Source organism: Paramisgurnus dabryanus, chromosome 2 (genome assembly GCF_030506205.2).
Source record: "Paramisgurnus dabryanus chromosome 2, PD_genome_1.1, whole genome shotgun sequence".
In the NCBI taxonomy this organism is placed as follows: domain Eukaryota; kingdom Metazoa; phylum Chordata; class Actinopteri; order Cypriniformes; family Cobitidae; genus Paramisgurnus; species Paramisgurnus dabryanus.
In genome coordinates this window covers 17,966,077-17,991,020 of record NC_133338.1, presented here as the reverse complement: position 1 = coordinate 17,991,020, position 24,944 = coordinate 17,966,077, and the positions used below count along the sequence as shown (strand labels likewise).

At 39.2% G+C, this 24,944-nt stretch overlaps 2 long non-coding RNA genes across 2 annotated transcripts in view; one reads left to right on the top strand and one right to left on the bottom strand.

The window, feature by feature from the left end:
• The window catches only part of LOC135764758 (uncharacterized), a 305,168-nt gene that overhangs the window by 115,549 nt on the left and 164,675 nt on the right, over window positions 1–24,944 (top strand). The gene's annotated exons all lie outside the window — the stretch shown is intronic.
• LOC135764845 (uncharacterized) lies at window positions 2,959–3,544 on the bottom strand. The gene is made up of 4 exons (XR_010540308.1): window positions 3,397–3,544; window positions 3,225–3,322; window positions 3,121–3,153; window positions 2,959–3,048 (listed from the first exon to the last, which is right to left on the bottom strand). It is a non-coding gene; the product is annotated as an uncharacterized lncRNA (long non-coding RNA).

Genomic DNA, 24,944 nt, shown 5'->3' with positions numbered 1-24,944 from the left:
TTTACATAAAATGACATCCCTAACCAAACCCAACTCTAACCCCAACGCCAGGCGACATATAAAAAAAAAATAAATCAGAAAAAATAGTATAAACCAATATATAAAGTGACTTTCTAATGCAAGCACCAAATCTAACCATAAACCGAAGCGACAATGGTTTAAAAATAGGAAAAAGCAGTTGAGTAACCAATACGTGATAATCACACGAAAACAGGAATTCGTTATACGATCACGAAAAAACACGAAATTTCGTGATAATAGCACGAAAAAAGAATCAAAAAAATACGTGACTATATCACGAAACTTTGTGAGACTGGGTAGCATATGATGCTATATCTTAGGTGGTAGGTCCTATATAATAACTGTGTAAAAAGCAACACTTTATTTTACAGTCCTGTTTCCATGTAGTTACCATGGATGTACTAGTGAATGTACCCAGTAGTTAATGCGTAGGAAAGTCAATGGTTGGGTTTGCCTCAAAGTGAGATGTATATGATGCTATATCTTAGGTTGAAGGTCCTATATAATAACTGTGTAAAAAGCAACACTTTATTTTACAGTCCTGTATCCATGCAGGTACCATTGATGTACTAGTGAATGTACCCAGTAGTTAATGCGTAGGATAGTCAATGGTTGGGTTTGCCTCAAAGTGAGATGTATATGATGCTATATCTTAGGTGGTAGGTCCTATGTAATAACTGTTTAAAAAGCAACACTTTATTTTACAGTCCTGTATCCATGCAGGTACCATGGATGTACTAGTGAATGTACCCAGTAGTTAATGCGTAGGATAGTCAATGGTTGGGTTTGCCTCAAAGTGAGATGTATATGATGCTATATCTTAGGTGGTAGGTCCTATGTAATAACTGTTTAAAAAGCAACACTTTATTTTACAGTCCTGTATCCATGCAGGTACCATGGATGTACTAGTGAATGTACCCAGTAGTTAATGCGTAGGATAGTCAATGGTTGGGTTTGCCTCAAAGTGAGATGTATATGATGCTATATCTTAGGTGGTAGGTCCTATATAATAACTGTGTAAAAAGCAACACTTTATTTTACAGTCCTGTTTCCATGTAGTTACCATGGATGTACTAGTGAATGTACCCAGTAGTTAATGCGTAGGATAGTCAATGGTTGGGTTTGCCTCAAAGTGAGATGTATATGATGCTATATCTTAGGTGGTAGGTCCTATATAATAACTGTGTAAAAAGCAACACTTTATTTTACAGTCCTGTATCCATGCAGGTACCATGGATGTACTAGTGAATGTACCCAGTAGTTAATGCGTAGGATAGTCAATGGTTGGGTTTGCCTCACAGTGACATGTATATGATGCTATATCTTAGGTGGTAGGTCCTATATAATAACTGTGTAAAAAGCAACACTTTATTTTACAGTCCTGTTTCCATGTAGTTACCATGGATGTACTAGTGAATGTACCCAGTAGTTAATGCGTAGGATAGTCAATGGTTGGGTTTGCCTCAAAGTGAGATGTATATGATGCTATATCTTAGGTGGTAGGTCCTATATAATAACTGTGTAAAAAGCAACACTTTATTTTACAGTCCTGTATCCATGCAGGTACCATGGATGTACTAGTGAATGTACCCAGTAGTTAATGCGTAGGATAGTCAATGGTTGGGTTTGCCTCAAAGTGAGATGTATATGATGCTATATCTTAGGTGGTAGGTCCTATGTAATAACTGTGTAAAAAGCAACACTTTATTTTACAGTCCTGTTTCCATGTAGTTACCATGGATGTACTAGTGAATGTACCCAGTAGTTAATGCGTAGGATAGTCAATGGTTGGGTTTGCCTCAAAGTGAGATGTATATGATGCTATATCTTAGGTGGTAGGTCCTATGTAATAACTGTTTAAAAAGCAACACTTTATTTTACAGTCCTGTATCCATGCAGGTACCATGGATGTACTAGTGAATGTACCCAGTAGTTAATGCGTAGGATAGTCAATGGTTGGGTTTGCCTCAAAGTGAGATGTATATGATGCTATATCTTAGGTGGTAGGTCCTATATAATAACTGTGTAAAAAGCAACACTTTATTTTACAGTCCTGTTTCCATGTAGTTACCATGGATGTACTAGTGAATGTACCCAGTAGTTAATGCATACGGTTATTTAATGCTTGGTTTAAAGGACCAAGATACTGAGTACCAAAATGGCAGATCAGTAATGTTTGTTCTTATCATATAGGTATGGTATAAGTATAACTTACATTTACCTGCAGGTACAACAAACTTATCATGTATATACAATTTGTAAGTACAGTAGTGTTTCTAGTTAGTTACAGTATACATACATACACCATATATGCTTTCATTAACTTACACTGGCCTACAGGTACAACACACTTATTATGTATATACAATTTGTAAGTACAGTAGTGTTTCTAGTTAGTTACGGTATACATACACCATATGTGCCGGTCATTAATTTACTATTACTTATCATGTATATACAATTTGTAAGTACAGTAGTGTTTGATATTAGTTATCATATATGTACACTATAAATACCTGTCATTTACCCTAACTTGCCTGTAAATACCAAATACTTATATTGTACATTCATTTGTAAGTACAGTAGTGTTTTTCGTTAGTTACAGTATACCTACACTATAAGTATGTATATGTTATTACCCAGTACTTATCTAGAGTTACATTTTAACTACCAAGTATGTACTACTGGTAAGTACAGTAATGATACCAATTACTTACCATGTAGATACCTAAAAGTAAGTACCACACATTTGTCGGTAAGTACAACTTATTTACCATATATGTACACTGTAAGTACACGTACTGTAAAATAAAGTGCTACCCACATTTCTGTAATTCCACTTGGTGAGACTAGTGTCATAGCTTTATTATTTAGAAAGGCAAATGTCTTACTTATATTAAATAATAAATTATCAAGTATGTAAAATATTTAATGCACCTTGCAAAAGTAGTGACTTTTGACCCTCTGTGATCCGGACAGAATCTTCGTCATTGACTGGGTGCAAATACTGTACACATCCTGGTATTTCTTAATGAGAAAAGGTCTATTTTTAGTACCAAAATATAATTGTACTTAAATGGTTAATTTCAAATAACATACCTTGCAGATGATAAACATGAGGGCATCTATTACCTATTGATAATAGCTGTAGTTAGAAACCGTTAAAAAAGCCATCTGTCATTTAGAATGCGGTATTAACTCACCACATCTGGAATGTAACCTGGCTCATACAGTGCTTTTAAATGGCCAGCTGAAAGACTGTAAGGCCCAATACAGCCCACTAAGGACTCTAAAGTGCGATCTGTGTAAAGAAAGAAATTACTGGAAAAATTATTATAATTATTTATAATATGAAAATTCTAATTGCACCCTTACCAGTCATAATAAATCATATGTGATGCGACTGTAAAGTATCACTGTAAACAACGAAAGAGAAAAAAACTGTTAACAAATATAATTCCAACAAGTATAACAAGTTCTCTAACCCAATGCATTTAAACTGAAATTATTTTGATGGTCCAGGATCAACATCAGCGAATTTAAACGGAAATGATATGGTCCAGGATCAACATCAGCGAATTTAAACAGAAATTATTATGATGGTCCAGGATCAACATCAGCGAATTTAAACAGAAATTATTATGATGGTCCAGGATCAACATCACCGAATTTACACAGAAATTATTATGATGGTGCAGGATCAACATCAGCGAATTTACACAGAAATTATTATGATGGTGCAGGATCAACATCAGCGAATTTAAACAGAAATTATTACGATGGTCCAGGATCAACACCAGCGAATTTAAACAGAAATGATTATGATGGTCCAGGATCAACATAAACGAATTTAAACAGAAATGATTATGATGGTCCAGGATCAACATAAACGAATAAAAACAGAAATGATTACTATGGTGCAGGATCAACATCACCGAATTTAAACAAATATTATTATGATGGTCCAGGATCAACATCAGCGAATTTAAACAGAAATTATTATGATGGTCCAGGATCAACATCAGCGAATTTAAACAGAAATGATTATGATGGTCCAGGATCAACATCAGCGAATTTAAACAAAAATGATTATGATGGTCCAGGATCAACATCAGCGAATTTAAACAAAAATGATTATGATGGTCCAGGATCAACATCACCGAATTTAAACAGAAATGATTATGATGGTCCAGGATCAACATCACCGAATTTAAACAGAAATGATTATGATGGTCCAGGATCAACATCAGCGAATTTAAACAGAAATTATTACGATGGTCCAGGATCAACACCAGCGAATTTAAACAGAAATGATTATGATGGTCCAGGATCAACATCACCGAATTTAAACAGAAATTATTACGATGGTGGTGCAGGATCAACATAAGCGAATTTAAACAGAAATGGTGGTCCAGGATCAACATAAGCGAATTTAAACAGAAATTATTATGATGGTCCAGGATCAACATCAGCGAATTTAAACAGAAATGATTATGATGGTCCAGGATCAACATAAACGAATAAAAACAGAAATGATTACTATGGTGCAGGATCAACATTAGCGAATTTAAACAAAAATTATTATGATGGTCCAGGATCAACATCAGCGAATTTAAACAGAAAATTTAAACAGAAATTATTATGGTGCAGGAATTTAGACTGTATTGAAATGATTCAAAATACAATTTTTTATTATTTCAGACTGTACCATATAAAAAGTAACACGTTTCGACTGTTTTGAAATTATTCTAATGGGATCAATGCCAACATACACAAACTTTAATTTTGAAACTCCTTAATACAGCCAACAGCTCGTTTAAACAGAAAAGGCAAAAATGCAGTCTAACACTAGTTTAAAAAAATATTTTAATATAATCTCCTTAAACGTTGTAATAATTAACAGTAGATCATAAGCAAAATCAGTTTTTGTACACGATGCTTTTGGTCACAAAAATGCTGAAATTATATTTATTCAGTTGAATTGCATGATTTTTGCGATAAATGCTTTTACAAAATTTCATTTTTGGGTCAAATTCAACAGGATCGATGTAATATCTTACCTCTTTTAGCCTGCTGGGGTGGAAAATGGAGGGAATCCACATGTGGTCAAACGGTGATGGTTTGGTAGGCACACACTGATGACATCAGAGGGCTGTGATTGGTTGAAATGTGGATCCAGGATCAACAAAGAGATGTTAATCCAGGAACACTCCCTACTTGGCAAAATCACGGTCACCATATAACTACATAACAATACTACATTTTCATTTTGATGTGATATATAGATATTGTAAAAAAAGAAAATGCGTTTCTTGACTATAAATTAAGCAAAATCACAGCTCTTTGCCTCTAACTCAATGTATTTCAATGGCTCACTTATGGGCTTCTGAACTAACTGAAGTCTCAGGGAATCACGTGACGGCCGAGGTGGCACAACTCTGTTTATCTATGGCTCTGTCCTACAGTAGTGTAGACACCTGTTCTAAGGCCACAACAGTCACATCTTTTGCTCTTACCAAATTACACGCAAGGGAAGAGTGTGGACGTGATTTTGAGTGTAGTGCAAGTGAAATGAATGTTGAGAGAGGTGAGCGAAACATCGCGTCATAAACATCAGTTCGGGATTCTTACACACATTACAGAAACCGCATCTTTAACAGGTCTGGTAACAGACAGTGAGACACGATAGGGTGTGCACGTGAAATAATCCAGAACACTTATAGATCATTGATAGAGCTTGATGTCGACGAGATTGGTGCACGATAAGGAGAAAAACCACACAGACCTTTCACTGATGCCCACAAGCATATTGAATATTGCGTTTGAAACGCGACTGAAAATCACTTTAACATTTGCGTTTCTTAATTTTATATGAACAACACGTGATGTGATCATTCGAAATGTCTCCTCTTCCAACATGCCCCTCTCAAACACCAGCGCAAGTTGCAACGCACGGCCCGTCCAGGCGGACACCTCTCTCCTATCAGTAGGCAATGGTCATTGCTTTCTGTCGTTTACACATCATAATAAAGTTATGACAAAAATGCAGGCGTATGTAAAGGCAAGCAGGCATTTGGCTGTTAAAAGGTTGTAACTGGAAGGAGGATAATTTCTAAAGCATATCTCCTGGTAGGCTACTGTATGTCTGTCAGAACACAGGATCACTTTATTACACTGAACCACACTATTTAGTACTAATACAATTACAAAATAAATATGAAATATGATATCAAAGCCATTACAATAATAACATATTATTATTCATAAAAATCATGAGAGACGCTGAGAGAGAGACACTGAGAGAGAGACGAGCTAAATCAGCTAAATCCTATTTTTTCACTATCTTATGTCATGAATTCGGTCTTATTGGCCGCTTTGTCTTTGTTTCACCATGTGTTGTGTTGTGTTTATGTTTTGACAGCTCCACACGTGCGCGCCTTCCACCTGGTGACCTCATTATCTCCGACTCTTCTCACCGGCGTCCCACACCTGATCCTTATTATTTGCCCATCCGGTTTGATTTAAATTCCCCTCGCTTCTTCTGTTCCTTGCAAGTTCGTCTTTGTATGTTCGTGCCCGCTAGCCTGGCTAGTTCTAGTCCTGTCGTGTCGAGTATACTGTGTGTAGTTTCGTTTGGATTATTTACCGTGCTCTCTGCTGCCTTATCCCTTCAGATTCCTCGCCCCTCTGTCAGTCTCTCCAGAGTGGTGTGTTCCCCGCCTAGCCTCCACTTACACTCTGTCTGCGGATTCTCTGAGCGCCGACTTCATCTAGCGCTGTCCAGCTGCAGTGCGCTCTGCGCGTAATCCTGCGTAAGCCTCGGACGCCAGCTGTGCGCTGTCCAGCACTTCTCTCTGCTGAAGACTCAGTCTGCCTCTCTCTCTCTCTCCTGCTGTGCCCCGCCTGGAACTCTCTCTGCCCTGTGACGGGTTGTTACGAGTGTGAACGGAGGGTGGATGTCCTACAGCCCTGCTGGGTTTCCCACCGCGAGTGCCTGCCTGTTCCTGACGTCACAGAGTGTTTTCCTTCCACATTTACATTTTCATGAAGACATAGAGTGTTATCTCCTATACATACCTGACATTGTGTTTTCTCATTAAAACCTCTGCATTGGGATTCCTGACTTTTGTGGTTCCTGACAGGACGAACTTGCCAAGATGGATCCCGCGGAGGTTGATGCTCTCCGGTCAGCGCTCGCCCAGCAGGGTTCATGGTTAGGACAACACTCGGCTCGCCTCACCACCACTTCTCAAGAGGTTGAGGGTTTATCAACCCGTCTGAACGACCTTTCCTCTCGGCTTGACCAGGTCAGTCATGATGCCACCCAGCCCAGTCAGTCGTTGCAGACGGAACCTCACGTCACAGCTCCACCTCCATATAACGGCGATCCCGCCTCCTGCCGGGCTTTCCTCTCACAATGCTCTCTGGTTTTTGCCCTCCAGCCCCGCCGCTATGCCTCTGAACGCACCCGGGTTGCGTATGTAATCACCCTTCTGGTTGGCAAGGCGCGCGAGTGGGCTACGGCCGTGTGGGATGCCAGCGACCCTTGCTGTCGGTCTTTTGATGAGTTTAGAGAAGAGATGGAGAAACTCTTTGACCGATCGGTGCGCGGGGACGCCGCTGCCGCTCGCTTGGCTCATCTTGTTCAGGGCAGACTCACAGTTACTGATTATGCTATTGAGTTTAAGACTTTAGCGGCTGCCTGCCACTGGAATGAAGCGGCTCTCCGAGCCCAGTTTGTAGAGGGATTGTCCGACGACCTGCAGGACGAGATCGCTCTTCATGACCTTCCTCCGTCACTTGATGCTATTATTGATCTCGCTCTCCGGATCGAGGCTCGGAGACTGCTTCGTAATCAGCGACGTTCCATCCGTCAGCGAGTGTTTTCTGAGGAGACCACCACTTCCCCTTCTTCACCTTTACCATCAGCCGAACCTGAACCCATGCAGCTGGGTCGTTTGCGCCTGTCACAGAGAGAGAGAGAGAGGCGCATACAGAAGGCCCTGTGTTTGTATTGCGGGAAGCCCGGGCATTTTGCAAGGGTCTGCCCGTTAAAAGCCGCTGCCCATCAGTGAGTACGGGAGTCCTGGTGGGCACTTCTTCAAAACTCTCCCCTGTTTCCAGTACCCAGCTCCCCGTCATTTTGTCCTTCGCTGGACGTGATCGTCCGTCCACTGCCCTTCTCGATTCTGGTGCGGAGGGCAACTTCATTGATGAAGCGCTGGCGCGCGCTTGGGGTGTTCCGGTTGTTCCTCTCCAGTCCCCCTTGGATGTCTGGTCCCTCAAGGGGCAGCAGATGGCGCGGATTACACATTGCACTTCTCCTGTGAGTCTCTCTGTGTCTGGTAATCATCGTGAGGAGATTGTGTTGCACGTCCTTCATGCGTCTCTATCCCCTATTATTTTAGGGCATGGATGGTTAGCGCAACACAACCCTCACGTTGATTGGCAGCATAGTATTATCTTGTCTTGGTCCCAGTCTTGTCATGTGTCATGTCTTGGTTCTGCTGTTTCTGGTTCTGTTCTTTCTCTTCCTCAGGTTCCGGCGGTCGATTTGACCGGGGTCCCGGCGGAGTATGCGGATATCGCTCAGGTGTTTAGTAAAGCCCGGGCCACCTCCCTGCCTCCTCACCGGCCATATGATTGCGCTATTGATCTCCTCCCCGGCACTTCTCCGCCTAAGGGTAGACTTTATTCGTTATCGGGTCCTGAGAGAGAGGCTATGGACCAGTATATTAATGATGCCCTGCGTGCCGGTCTCATCCGTCCCTCCACCTCGCCCGCAGGGGCGGGGTTTTTCTTTGTTGGCAAGAAGGACGGCTCCCTGCGCCCTTGTATTGATTATAGGGGTTTAAATGACATTACTGTTAAGAATAGGTACCCCCTTCCCTTAATGTCTACTGCGTTTGAGCTCCTGCAGGGGGCGCAGTTCTTTACTAAGCTAGATTTACGCAACGCCTATCATTTGGTGCGAATAAGAGAGGGAGATGAATGGAAGACAGCCTTTAACACCCCTACCGGACACTTTGAGTACTGCGTTCTGCCGTTCGGCCTTTGTAACGCCCCCTCTGTCTTCCAAACTCTGGTTAATGATGTGCTGAGAGACATGGTTAACAAATTTGTCTTTGTGTACATAGATGATATTCTCATCTTTTCTCCCTCTATGCAGGAACACACTCAGCATGTCCGCCGAGTCTTACGCCGGCTGTTAGAGAATAAGTTGTATGTCAAGGCGGAGAAGTGCGAATTCCATCGTAAGTCAGTTTCGTTCCTGGGTTTTGTTGTTGCCCCCGGTGAGATCCGTCCCGACCCTGCCAAGATCAAAGCGGTGGCCGAATGGCCAGTCCCCGACTCCCGTAAGGATTTATTAAGATTTCTGGGTTTCGCCAATTTTTACCGGCGATTTATCAGAAATTATGGTCAGATTGCTCAACCTCTTACTGCTCTCACTTCCACTAAGGAGAGGTTTGTCTGGAATTCCAGTGCTCAGGAGGCCTTTGATATTTTAAAGTCCCGGTTTATCTCTGCTCCTGTTCTCTCTATTCCAGATCCGGTTGCTCAATTTATTGTGGAGGTGGATGCTTCGGATGTCGGGGTAGGCGCCGTTTTGTCTCAGCGGTCTGCTAAGGATGGCAAGGTGCATCCCTGTGCCTTCTTCTCCCATCGGTTAAACCCAGCAGAGCGAAATTATGACATAGGCAATCGGGAGCTGCTGGCGGTCAGACTGGCTTTGGGTGAGTGGCGTCACTGGTTAGAGGGGACCTCGGAGCCCTTCCTGGTCTGGACGGATCATAAGAACCTCGAATACATCCGTTCAGCCAGGAGGTTATCTTCGCGTCAGGCTCGTTGGGCGCTCTTCTTTGACAGATTTAACTTCACCCTCTCGTACCGGCCCGGATCCAAGAATACTAAGCCCGATGCTCTCTCTCGTTTGTTCGAAAGCCCCGGTTCCGCTGGGGACGAAACCATCCTCCCGGAGGGGCGGGTGGTGGGTGCCCTGCGCTGGGGAATAGAACAACGGGTGAGACGGGCCGGCCGGGAGGGGGAAGTGCCAGAAGGGTGCCCAGCGGGTCGATTGTGGGTTCCGAATGCGCTTCGCTCCGAGGTCATCCGGTGGGGTCACGAGTCCAAGTTTGTTTGCCATCCGGGGGTTCGGAGAACGTTGGCTACCGTACGTCAGCGTTTTTGGTGGCCCTCTATGGGTCCCGATGTCAGACAGTTTGTGTTAGCCTGTCAGGTTTGTGCCCGTAATAAGGCCTCTCATCAAGCCCCTATTGGTCTGCTTAAACCATTACCCATTCCCTCTCGTCCTTGGTCACATATCGCAATCGATTTTGTAACCAATTTGCCTAGTTCTAGGGGAAACACTGTAGTTTTGACCATTGTCGACCGCTTTTCCAAGGCGGCTCACTTTGTCCCTTTGCCCAAATTACCCACTGCCAAGGAAACTGCCCAGGTTATGATCGAACACGTCTTTCGCTTACATGGTCTGCCCACAGACGTTGTTTCTGATAGGGGTCCTCAGTTTATTTCTCGTTTCTGGCAGGAATTTTGTAGACAAATAGGCTCCACGGCTAGCTTGTCTTCAGGGTATCATCCTCAGACCAATGGGCAATGTGAACGGGCTAACCAAGATTTAGGTAGAGCTCTCCGCTGTCTGACATCGCAATATCCGAGCTCCTGGTGCCAACAGCTACCCTGGGTTGAATACGCCCATAATTCTCTCCCTGTTTCTTCCCTTAACATGTCCCCCTTTGAGGCGTCCATGGGGTTTCAGCCCCCTTTATTCCCATCACAGGAACCCGATGCGGTGGTTCCGTCTGCGCTGGCTTTTGTCCGTCGTTGCAAACGCACCTGGAGGAAAGCTAGAATTACATTACGTCAGATTTCCAGACGAACCAAAGCCGCGGCCGACCGTCACCGTAGAACTGCGCCCCGTTTTATCTGTGGGCAGAAAGTATGGCTTTCGTCCAAGGATTTACCTCTCCGTGAGCCTTCTCGCAAGTTGGCTCCACGATTCCTTGGGCCATACAGCATTATTAAGGTCATTAATCCCGTGACGGTCAGGCTCAGATTGCCCCCAGCTCTCGGTCGGGTTCATCCAGTTTTTCATGTGTCTAAACTGAAGCCTGTGTATTTTTCCCACCTTAACCCTGTTCCCTCTGCCCCCACCCCTCCCACCCCTCAGCTTTTAGATGGTGCCCCTGTGTATTCGGTTAAGTCGTTACTGGATATGCGTCGCCGGGGTAGGGGATTTCAATATCTCGTTGACTGGGAAGGATATGGTCCGGAGGAGAGGTGTTGGGTACCGGCCCGGGACATCCTGGACCCTGGGCTGATAGAGGATCTCCGCCGGCGACGGGGTGAGCCTCCTCATGGACCGCCCAGTGGCGGTCGTGGGGGGGGAGTCCTGTCATGAATTCGGTCTTATTGGCCGCTTTGTCTTTGTTTCACCATGTGTTGTGTTGTGTTTATGTTTTGACAGCTCCACACGTGCGCGCCTTCCACCTGGTGACCTCATTATCTCCGACTCTTCTCACCGGCGTCCCACACCTGATCCTTATTATTTGCCCATCCGGTTTGATTTAAATTCCCCTCGCTTCTTCTGTTCCTTGCAAGTTCGTCTTTGTATGTTCGTGCCCGCTAGCCTGGCTAGTTCTAGTCCTGTCGTGTCGAGTATACTGTGTGTAGTTTCGTTTGGATTATTTACCGTGCTCTCTGCTGCCTTATCCCTTCAGATTCCTCGCCCCTCTGTCAGTCTCTCCAGAGTGGTGTGTTCCCCGCCTAGCCTCCACTTACACTCTGTCTGCGGATTCTCTGAGCGCCGACTTCATCTAGCGCTGTCCAGCTGCAGTGCGCTCTGCGCGTAATCCTGCGTAAGCCTCGGACGCCAGCTGTGCGCTGTCCAGCACTTCTCTCTGCTGAAGACTCAGTCCGCCTCTCTCTCTCTCTCCTGCTGTGCCCCGCCTGGAACTCTCTCTGCCCTGTGACGGGTTGTTACGAGTGTGAACGGAGGGTGGATGTCCTACAGCCCTGCTGGGTTTCCCACCGCGAGTGCCTGCCTGTTCCTGACGTCACAGAGTGTTTTCCTTCCACATTTACATTTTCATGAAGACATAGAGTGTTATCTCCTATACATACCTGACATTGTGTTTTCTCATTAAAACCTCTGCATTGGGATTCCTGACTTTTGTGGTTCCTGACATCTTATTCCTATCTATATAATATAACTTATTAATTTATCTTGGGAATACTTCACCTTGATGATTACTGAATTGTATTACTAAGCGAAACGATTTTATCACTAGTAACACCCAGTGTTAGCATATAGCCCGCTAGCATCACCAGTCGGTGCCGGCTAAAGCTTGCATTTCTTACCGTCTGTTTACTTAAACCTGCCTTCGTTGGCGATCTAATGGCGGATTCATCCGATGTATGCTTTTCTGACCTGTCCACACCAGATCGGGAAGCTGTGAAGGAGGTGCTGCCCGGCCTTCGCAGAGTCGGTGTGCCTAGCATCACCCTGACCATAGACGCTCGTAGGCGGCCGAGGTGTGCTGCGAGCGAGCACCCATCTCGATGCAGCTTCACGGACCGCGTTCGGGCGAACGGAGACGCCATCGCCCAGCATGAAAACGGTAAGACTCCGCTTGTCATTGTAACCTGCACTACTTGCCACATGTACAGTTTAGCTTCTTCCGTCAGCATTCCGTCAGGGGTTTACATGTGCTAAGTGTATTGAAGTAGTAAGGCTGACGGAGAAGGTTGCAGAACTATAAGCGTTCATCCGAACGCTAGTTGAGGACAGTAAGACCGCTAATGTTAATGTTACAAACACTATTTCGGGTGCACCTAGTGTTAAGCGTAATACACATGCAGGGACGTGCACAGACATTTTGAGGGGCAGGGGCTCAAGTGAAATAAAGGGCACTTCTCTTCTTTTTTTTTAAACAAAAAGTATATATATTAACGCAATTCTGACTTCCTTTTTAAAAAAAAACTATTAAAAAGGTTAATTAATTTTATCTTCCTCAAACTCACGCAATTGCTTAATTTTCAAAAGATGTCTACAAAATAATCAGTTCACACAGTCACCATGGTCTCCTTAGTAGTAGGTTTATAGGGCAGCAAAGGAAGCCATTACACAATGTGCATGTTTTGAAAACATTAAATTACATTACAATAACATTAATTACAAATTTGTTAAAATGCTAAAAACAAAGTTGTGACTGCTGAGTTAGCGCTACATGCCAATAAATGCTATATCATATGCTAGCGTTTAGCTGATTAGTTGTTAGTTGTTACTCAAAATGTATTTTTGTCTAATAAGGGCTCAAAATATAAGATCTGTTTACTAATGTGAGCTTCTGGCATGAGCCTCAGAGCAGAGCTCAACATTATTATTCATGACCCTTTCAAATAGGGCAAAAATAGACCATTTCATTAAAATGTCAAATTCTAGGGTTGTAAATGGACATGTAAAAACGTTTCTGGATAATTTTTGAACTTAATAAAGCAACATACCTTCTATGTAATTGTCAAAGAACAATTTAACATATTATGACAAAACATCCTATGGCACCTTTAATCTGAGGTTTCATATTTATTAGGGTTACACATGTCAGAAACATCAAATATAGATTAGGCCTATTTTATTTGTATTTTATATTTTACTTTTTTGTGATGTCAGTGAAAATTCAGACTGGGCAAGTAAAATACTGAACCATCAGATTTCTTCCCAATCTACTCCAGCAATCCAGTATAACACATTATACTTATTTAACAGCCATTACAAAAAACGCAAACAAAAAAGCTTACTACTGCAGTTAGCAATTATTTTATTGTTTGTGCTTTATTATTTTATGAGCAGTCTGTTTAAACGTTACATACACTACACTGTTACAAGTTTGCAACTCTTCAGGTTAATATGGGATTGCCTTGCAAAACAATGTCCCTTAATCGTTATGTGTAACAACGTGTCCCATATTTTGTGCATAAAACTGTTAATATAAGAATGCTTTCTTCCTCACACACTTACCGGTAGCTGCCTGCATAATCATGCACATCATGATCGCGTCTCGTTCAGGCTGGGCTTTGGCGCTTGAAACGCGAATGATGCACCACGAGTGTTGACAAACCAATCATAAAGCGAAGTAAGTTAGAGAGGCGGGACTAAGGAAAGGTAAAGCCAATCATATTAGCGATGTGAATTTTGGAGGCGGGACTCATCTGTTAACCGTTTGTGTGCCACAAATAGCGCTATTTTTCGTTATATAAGAGTTTAAATCTCATTTAAATCATTTCTGAATAAATTAATGTTAAATTAAATAAGCAACAAGTAAAAAACACAAGAAACAGACAGACATCAGTTGTTATACGAATAAAGATCATATTATTATTATTTTTTTAAAAGCACCCCAGAAAAAAAGGGCACTTTCTCTCCAGGGATAAAAAGGGCAGGTGCTCAAGCCCCCTTTGATGTCTATGTGTGCACGTGCCTGTACACATGGCTCGGTTCCGACTTTAGAGTCAAGGCGGCTGACTAACTGGGTGACTGTCAGGCGGCATAGTCACATTCGGCACCCAAATCACGCTCCTGTTTTAATATCAAACAGATTTTCTCCACTCAGCAATACACCGGCTGAGACGTCTGTTAAAAGTGCCCTGGATATTGGAGATTCTATACTCAGGAACGTTGACATTGAGGCACCAGCCACCATAGTCGATTGTATACCGGGAGCCAGAGCGTCTGACATTAGATCCAAACTTAAAGTGCTGGCTAATGCTAAACGTTAGTTTTCTAAGATTGTTATTCACGCCGGCACGAATGACACCAGACTCCGCCAGTCGGAGATCACCAAAGATACTATTAAAGAGGTGTGTGAAATTGCAAAAACAATGTCAGACAATGTAATTTGCTCTGGTCCCCTCCCCGCCTACTGGGGGGATGAAACTTACAGTAGATTAGTGTCTCTTCATGGCTGGATGTCAAAGTGGTGCCCTCAGCATAACGTAGGGTTTATAGACAATTGGAAGCATTTCCGGGGAAGACCTGACCTGCTAAAGAGAGATGGCATCCATCCGTCTCCGGAAGGAAGTGCTATACTCTCTAGAAATCTGACCAATAGTCTTACTTTTCAATTCAATTCAATTCAATTTTATTTATATAGCGCTTTTCACAAAAGTAAATTGTTTCAAAGCAGCTTTACATAAATAGAAGCAGTGAAAAGCACAGAAAAACGACAGATAGCACAACAAAATACATGATAGCATAAGCAGTTAAATTTGCTGCGGCTATGACTCAATATTATAAGTGCACGTATATACACGTACTTTTGATATTGTCTGACTATCCAAGATGAAAGAACGCTGTGCGGCAGACATTGGAGATATGACTATCGAAAGATAGATTGCTGTCAAACACTACGCCTAAATTCTTAACCGTGGAAGATGGCACCACCGTGCAGCCATCTATGGGCAACTTGTAATCTGACATATTATGTTTGGAGCGATTTGGTTCAATAAATCTAAACTTAAAGATCCAATATGCAACAATTTTTTAATAAAATTTCCTAAAATAACTTGCACAGTGTGATATTTTCCAGCAGTAGTGTACTTACAATATCTCAAAAGTATCCAAATTTTTTTATTTTAGATAAATTCCGATTTTAAATAATTGTTCGTCCCGGAAAAAAACTTCGCCTTTCAATGACGCAATATCCGCACTATCGTATTTTTCCGGTGTAGACCATGTGATATTCCACCACACCAGGATATCACATGATCAAATGCGGAAGTATATATATATATATATATATATATATATATATATATATCACAGTGAACAGACTTTTCTTTCTTTTCAATCTGTGACACTATGTACTTTACAGAGACCATTGTTTTCTGGAGTCTGGAATAGAACAACTTTCCAAGGAAGAAAGCGATGAGCAGTTACATGAAAGGTGCCATTTTATATTATGTATTAATTTAGGGATGTTGTTATTAATTGTTTTATGATGTTTTATCTTTCACAAACTTCATTGTTATCAATTTATAAAAAAAGATCATATGTGTTGTAGGGGTGACCCCGAATAGTCGAAGATTCCATGCATCGATAGGAGAAGCCTGATTCGACTACCAATCTCATAGTCGAATCGTCGCAGATGTGTTATGAAATGAGGATCATTCAATTTAGGCCGTATATGTGTGCACACATTATCTGGTTTCACATATAACAGCTTTCTCACAATATATTAATATACTGCATACAGATGTGGCCTTTAAAAATGCGCGTCTCTGAGACCAGAATGCCGCGGAGACTTCCGAAATTCTGCGAGATCCCGCAAAAGGGGGGTTCGGTGGGGGACGCAGGAAATATAAAAACCTGTAGAGGGCAGGCGTGTTTCTTGTAGGCCATACTGACGACAATGTGTGTGCTCGACTTCATGCTGAGCGTATACTGTATGATATTGAAGTAACATGACACGGACTTTGATGTCATACAAATGCATGCTTTTTGGCAAACATTTTGTTGGCGAAGTTTTCTTTTGCCAGTTACATAAACAGTCACATATTCTTCATAAAAATCCGACTCAAACGCGGATCATTTGTCTTATTTTTTCCGTGTACTTACAGTAGAAGAGACGTGATGTATGATAATCGAGTCTTATAACAAAATAATTCGTGAAGACCTTTGAAGAGACCGAGCGCATTTACGCAATATCATTAACTAGTTTATCTAATTTTACATTTAGTTCATTTTTGCATCTGAACGTTTTAATAGCTTTAACATGGTTGTGGTGCGCTTTTCTGCATTACTGAACAGTAGGCTACTTTTTATATTATTATGTTTCCCTTTACATGGTATGAAACACGATAAAAAGTATGCATTGGTGTTTAATACATTTCACTGAGAATTTGTATAATATGTTATACTTTTGTACTAAGGAAATAAAATCATATTGTGAGTGTAAATATTCATAAATTCGAGGAGTTTCTGATGTGTTTGTCATCGGCAAAATGCGCAGTTTCTTTGTTGCTGATTAAAAACCGTTGGCTATGTGATTGTTTAAAATTGACATTTTTTCTACTTATTATTAATTTATTTTTTGCCTACATTTACTCAAATAATATCAATGTGAAAATATAAGTAAATCATACTTCAAGTTAGGCGTAAAACTTACACATTTTTGATGTCAAATAGAAATAATAATAATTTGAAATATGCAATTATTACAGTTTTAAAAACTTAAATATATTACTCTGACCTTTTTAAATATATTGACTAAAATAATCTGTAAATGTAATACTTATATTATTAAGGCGTATACATCAAATAATATATGTACATTTTACACAAAATATCTGTTCTATTTTTAGTAATTTATTTTCCAACTAAAAAAATCGCATAACTGCATTAAGAGATTTTATTAAGTTACTTTAATCATTTATTTTAGAGATATTTACAAAGCCACTGAATCATTTTTAACAGTGTGTACATTATGACCTTATTATTAAATGCATATAAATAAAAATATGTAAAACTAAATAAAAAAGATATCATACACGGACTGTATGTAAGCATACGTTTTCTTGTTCGGTGCACGTGGGTTTAAATGCCGTTTTTCTAAAGAAGAATTTTAAAACTTTATTGGTGGTAGTTGAGAAGAATTCCTTTTTCCATTTCTAAATCATTTTGAGCGCAATATAAATATATCATATTGTTATTCTTATTATATAAGAATACGCAATTTTTACAAACTTTTTAACATATAGAAAATACACGTTAAGCATGTTGTGTGTATTTCCTAATTACAAGCTTTTGATGAAATTGCACCAAAACTAAACGTGCATAAAAACATAAAAAAGTCATTTAAATAAGCGAAAAAATATTTTTTATGAGCTCAAAAATTTGAATATAATGTGCTATTGCTGAAAATTGCCCATCTCTAAAGGAGAATATTCATCTTTAAAGTTTAAGAAACAAAAAATTACTGATAAGCATTCTCAAACATTTATATTCTGTAAGCACTCATTTATCCATAATGATGTAATTTATTTTTTAATAACATATTGTCGCTGTCGGGCAAAGATACTCTCTGGACACCAAGACCATGTCTATGGGTTCAAGAATAACAGAATATTGGCCATTTGAAACTCGAAAGTCATCACTTTATTTTGTCCCATTGTTTTCCATTTTGCGTGTGGTAAAACTCCTGTGCGCGTCGTTCAAATTCATTGAAATTTCGTACACTTGTAGTTTAGCAAGTATGTATAATACAATCAGTCTGCACATCGTCTGAGGAAATCCGAAGTTGCGTCGAGGGAAACCAAGCTGACAGCCGCGACACCAGAGATTGTCACGTACCTACAGAAGGGTATTGGAAAAAGCTTGCATCTGACCTGCAGCGATATCATTCTGGCTTGTTGGGATGTCAGCCAGCGAGAGTCATCTGATTCTGACCTTGTTCTTTTACTCCTTAGAGTCTAAAACCAGGAGGGCATATTAAGTATTCATTGTATTTTCATTTTAACAGAGCAGCTATGGTTGCGCGTTTCACACACCTCTCCAAACCACGTTGTTAACACTATGCTTGTTCGACTTCATGCGGCGCCGCAAGAACCGACAGCCGGATGACGTCAGAGTACCGCGAGAATGATTCAAGAAATCATATTTCGCCTCGCTCTCGCGATACTGTGACGTCTTCTGGCTGTCGATTCTCGGGGCGCCGCATGAAGTCTAACAAGCCTATTGACAGCAGCAAAAGCTACGCATGCGCTTTTAACTTGTAAAACTCAAAGGTGAATGGGTAATGTAGTCTCTGCTCTCGGTGGGACGAATTAGGTAGCTTGCATTGTGAAGGGCGCTTTGAAAAGCGGCAGCGCAGCCAAATAATTAAATTAAGCCTCTGATTTAAACAGATGTGCAAACGAGCGTTCTGGTACGTTAGAAGTAGGTTCTGGGCGCAGGGAGAGGCGGTGGTACGCTCAAGAGCTATATTTGGAAGTGGCGGTACTGGCCCACATTAAAGCACTGGCGGTAGCAAAGGTAGACGGCCCTTTGAAAAGCAAAAGAAAGCTGATAAAAATGAGAAACCTACACTGAAATAAATTGGAGTAGGATTTAGGCTACTTAACAAAATCTAAACATTTTTCACTCAGAAAATGCTAGTAAATATAAACAAAATTATCAGCAGCTTTAACTTTATTACTTTTTTAATTTTAATTCACTCTTTGTTTCAGCGATGTTTATAAATGTACTATATTTTTGCATTTTGATTACAAACTGTTCTACACTGAAAAGAAACTAATGTAACCTGATTTAATCACGTAAAACATGAGTCTAAACACAAGCACCACTTTTCTGAATTATGATAATCACAAACATCCCAGAGTTTGTAAATCAATTGTTTGTAAAACATATTTAATGCTAACTTTACTTAAAAATTCAGAAAATATTTTTTACAGTGTATAAATAAAAAGACATGAAGGAAGTTAATTCCAAAATGTAATTAATTGTACATGGTTTAGCTGCTTGTTTTAGCAGCTACCAGTGACAGAGAGTCAAGAAATTAAAAACCACCCACCCCTAGGTCTGCCAATTCTTTGCCAACCCCCAATGCTAATCGATCACCTCATCAAAGAAAACCGGTTTATCCAGTTTTCACCAGCGTGTTGGGTTTTAATATCAACCTTTGCAGTTTCTTTGTTAAAATGTAATTTAAGCAAATAGGCCTAATACATAAGCTGTATGTTATTTTAAATGAATGTTTATAACTTATAAAATTAAGTGGATATCAGGTAACTTAATTTGACATATGTTGATATAACCTAGGCTCTTAAGTCCCACGCAATCGCCATGAGACACACGCATTTCTGTCAGTTCACACGCTCACACACCAAACCTTGTAAGCTATTTATCACGCTGAGAAGTAAAATAGAACTTTTCCTGCTATACAAATTAATAAAGGAGGTGCTGGTATACAGAGCATTTCTGTCGAGTTTAGCAGTACATTTTTTAGGTGTGGTCAACTTTACGCAGCGCCACAAGAACCGACAAGCAGATGACATCAGAGTACCGCGAGAAATAAAGCGGAGGAGGTTGGTTTTAAATCGCTCTCGCGGTACTCTGATGTCATCCACTCATGTTTGAGTCTGTATCAGATGAAAATACAGATTTTGAGGAACAACTTATTGTTTGGAGATTGTCAATGGACGTTTCTGAGTGGTATGTTTGTTTTTTCAGTGTAGACCTGCAAAACGCCAAATGCATAAAAATTAATTAATATGGTAATGTCTTAGCATGATATGTTTTCTAAAATGTTTAAAAATGAACAAATCAGTTGTGCGAAACTACACAGAATTTTTTTTTAATGAAACATATTCAATGGTTACAGTGCCTCATGGTGGGGTTTAACCCCTGGTTCAGTTTACCCCATCTGTTTCACTTTGCCCCACAGCCACCGTTCTGGGAAACTGCCTAGCTTAGTAATTCAGGCTAATCCTTAGCTAAATCATTCACATGGTTTTATACATAGCCTATCACAAATATTTATGGTATGAATATTTAGACCTGGATAAATCTACTTTAACATAACAGCCTTTATACCTGGTATGTATAAATTTTACTTTGATAGGATAAAAACTGTTTTTTTTTTTTTTGTTAAAAAAATCATACTTTAATCATAACTCTTTAATTTGTCCTTCTCTTTAACATATAAATTATGGTTGCTACCTGTATTTGTGGTCACACGGCTACAAATCTGTATGGTTGCCTAGATAAAGGGGGTGGGTCAACTTACCCACTGGCTCACTTTGCCCCACTCTCCCCTACTTGGTATTGAGAAACGGTGTTTATCGAAGCCGGAGCGCGAGCTACAAACTACAGAGCGAGTGCGCGGGTGCACAATGGTGAAAGAGCAACACACGATGTAAATAATTATACCAGTGCTCGCAGTACAGACGCTTTATATTTTAGCGTACTGCGTACCTTCACTTTCTTTTGCGTGCCACCACTTCTCATGTTGCTGGTACTTTGCCTTAAAGAGTCAAAGGGCGTTTCTATGTGGCGCTGCGCAGACAGTTCGGCAACGAAGACATCGCGAGAGCAAGTCGAAATGTTACAAATGGTCCGACTTTACCTTTGCTCTCGCGGTACTCTGATGTCATACGCCGACCAGTCAGCGCCGCACCATTTAAAGTCGAAAAAATATTTTTGAAAAAAAATGCACTAATAAAGATATTAGACAAGTTTTTCATGAAAGGAAGAGAGTTACTCCAAGAGGAAAATTTTATTGGAATTCCATTCTAAGAGATGTAATTTGGTGTAAAGCATGGTTGCTGCCCTATAAATTTTGTATTTCAAATAAAGTGAGAGAAATTCATTTGAAGATATTACACAAAATATACCCAACTAATTTACTACTTTCTAAATTTATGGACATTGGGAACGAATGTTCATTTTGTAATAATACTGAGGAGTCTTTATGTCATTTATTTTTTGATTGCCAAAATGTTCAGGCATTTTGGAATGAATGTTTTTCTGTCCTATCAACTAAAACTAACACAGTCATAACATTTAATATGAAAGATATTATTTGTTACTTTGAGAATGATGATAAAAACATTTACAATTTGGTAAATTTCTTCATTTTGTATGGCAAATTCTTTATTCATAAATGTAGATTGTTAAAATCTTATCCTTTACACCTGGTTTTCTTAAAAGAAATCACTCTTTTAATGAAGTCTCTTAAACTTGTTAAAAATGTAAAAGGTACATGTATTGTTAATGTCTATGAGTCTGTATTTGGCGTCCTGTGAATGTCTTCTATTTTATTTTTATAACTATTTTGTTATTCAACTTTGGAAGTTTCTATTTTGATGCCTGTTTTCTGTATTAATGTTCATATGTTCTCTAATAAAAAAAAAAAAAAAAAAAAAAAAACATTTAAAGTCGAACACACAATGCGTCAAGGCAGGGCCGCTGGAAGTCATTTTGAACAGGGGGTGCTGTGAATTTTTTAACCAAAAAACCTATGAGCCTATAGGCCTATTTAAAATACATTTTAAAAATAAATACATTGAGATTTACTACTTTATTGTCATATACACTTCAGGGCACACAGCCAGGGTCTGAAACACACAGACATCATCAGTTCTCAGATGAATATGCGCTATTAATCAGAAGCAAAAATACTTATCCCAGGGGGAATTACTTTCGTTACAATTTACATACAACATATAATATTATAACAACATATAATATTAATTAAACTTCACAATTTTCAATGTCCATGCGGACGAACATATTTTACTTTCGTTTTTAAGTTAGAATCACACGACAGATGTAAAATATTCTCACATTAACATACCTAGTATATTTTTATATAGATCTTTTTTTTTACTAAATAGTACTATTACTGTCTTTTTTAAACTTATAAATAATTCATAATTTGAACAAAAATAATGATGGGTTTAGTTCTGATATTGTATACTTTTATAAAGAAATACATGGTGTATAATTACATTTTTAGAATAGGCTTTATATAAGGTTTGTACTGTAAAAATACTCTATTTGTTACAAACAAAAGATAAAGAATTTACAAACGTGTGGAGAGCCATTTCAGCACTTGGACAGCGAAATGTTTTTTTTAAAAGCATTACTTAAAATGTTTTCTCATCTCACCATATCTACAGGTGCAGAGTCTTTATATACAATAAATCCGTTGGGCAGCATTTAAAAAAAACATTTAAAAGTAGATGCATTTGTTTAAAGCAAAGCATTTATTTACTTAGCTACAGATGAAGCAGCTATTTAAGCCTTCTAACGTCTCATAATTGATCATCATTTATGTCCAAGAGACTCAATAATAATCTGTTACATTTTAATCCTTTAATTTTTCATATTAAAAAGCGTTTTTGTGCTGCTGCGCATCCATGTATGTAATAAACAAACCCGCGTTGTCATTCCGTTAATACGCATATTATCAATGCGCTCTTTACTCGCGCAGAAAAAACTCGCGTCGCGCATTGCGCCGGTTGTATAATAGAAATTCCAAAGTCTCTCATGAGCTAGAGGACGAATGTCCAGGGAGTTCAGTATTTCTGTGTGGGCATGCATCAGGGAAAGGTGTGTGAGTCTTTTCTGGGTCATGGTGCTTTACCAATGTCTTTAAAAGACGCAAGACAAAGAAAGTGCGCTCGGATGAGGCCACGGATAGGCACAGTAATGAAATTAAAATCCAAAATACACGTAATAACCTACGTGTGTCAAAAATAATTTCCTAAAATATTCATAAGTAATATATCAATTGTGCAAAATATTTTTACTTAAAAAAAAATATATTTCTCGCTTTTCCGCGACCATGCGTCAAGGTCTGGAGGAAAAGGATACCCGCCCGGTGCCGATTGAGCATGTAAGCATATGTTTTCTTGTTCGCTCCACGCAACACGGGTTTAAACGCCGTTTTTTTTCTAAAGAATAATGTTTAAACTTTATTGGTGGTGGTTGAGAATAATTTATATTGCAGAATAATGTATATTGCATTTTAGCGCAATATAAATGTATCATATTGTTATTCTTAATATAAAAGAATACTAATATATTTTTTACAACATTTTTAACTTTAAAACATACATATAAAGATGCTTTGTACAATAGCTTTGCTTCTGACAACAATTTTCTGTAATATATCAGTAAATCAATCACAAAATGTGTTGAAAGTGGCGAATAAAATGCTTGTCAATTCAAACAAAGGTGTATAAAACCGCTTTAATTAACAATAACTAAACTGTGCTCTTTTGCATACCTCTACTTTTCTCATGTCTTTCTTTATGCCACCTTTATCTTTTTAAAATCTTGCCACTTTTAGAAATAATTTGTTTGCATTTTTTGTATACTGCACACTTTATTTGCATCAACTATACCCATAATAACATTTTCTACGTTTTTCTTTAATAAAAATAAACATATTTATTATTGTCTTAACTTAAAACTTTGTTTTTTAATTTATAAATTAGATTTTATATAAATAAGTTTTAAAAGTGTTGACTGCGAACGTCTGAGATAAGATATCTGGAAGGACCTATAATATACGCCTATAATATATGTACATTTTAAATTAAAATGTCTGTTCTATTTCTAGCAATTTATTTTGTTTTGACAAACTAAAAAATACATAAGTGACATTAAGAGATTTTATAAAGTTACTTTAATCCATTATTTTAGTAATATATTTACAAAGCCACTGAATATTTTTACTGTTATGAATTACGGCTGAAAGGATAAAAAAAAATCATAACACTGACTGCCTATATGCGCAAGAAAGGTATTATTAAAGTTTTAAATATGTAAAACTAAATAAAGATATCATATGCCCACTGTACAGTATGTAGGCCCATGTTTTCTTGTTCGCTCTGCGTGGGTTTAAACGCCGTTTTTAAAGAATATTTTTTAAACTTTATTGGTGGTGGTTGAGAAGAATTCCTCTTTCCATATGTAAAGCAATTTAGCGCAATATACATGTGTCATATTATTGTTCTTAATATATTAAGAACAATAATACTACTATATTTTTACAACATTTTTAACTTTAAAACATGTATTTTTATACCACATGAATCTCTTTAAAATATTAATACTTTTAGAAAAACGGACATAATTATTAATATTATGAACAAACAATGAAACGGTGTCAAAATTCGACAACACAAATAATTAAGATATACATTGTAAATAGAGTTAAGTGTATTAGGCTCACACTAAATTCTTTGTTGCACTTAGTATAAATGCCCATTGCACGTACAGTCATCTTTATATATGTATGCGCTGTTATGCTGGCAAGAATTGGTTGACGTCACTTTGCTGTTTTAATAGAAATGTTAAATATTCAGCAATGCCCTTATTAACTTCTGGAAACAACCGC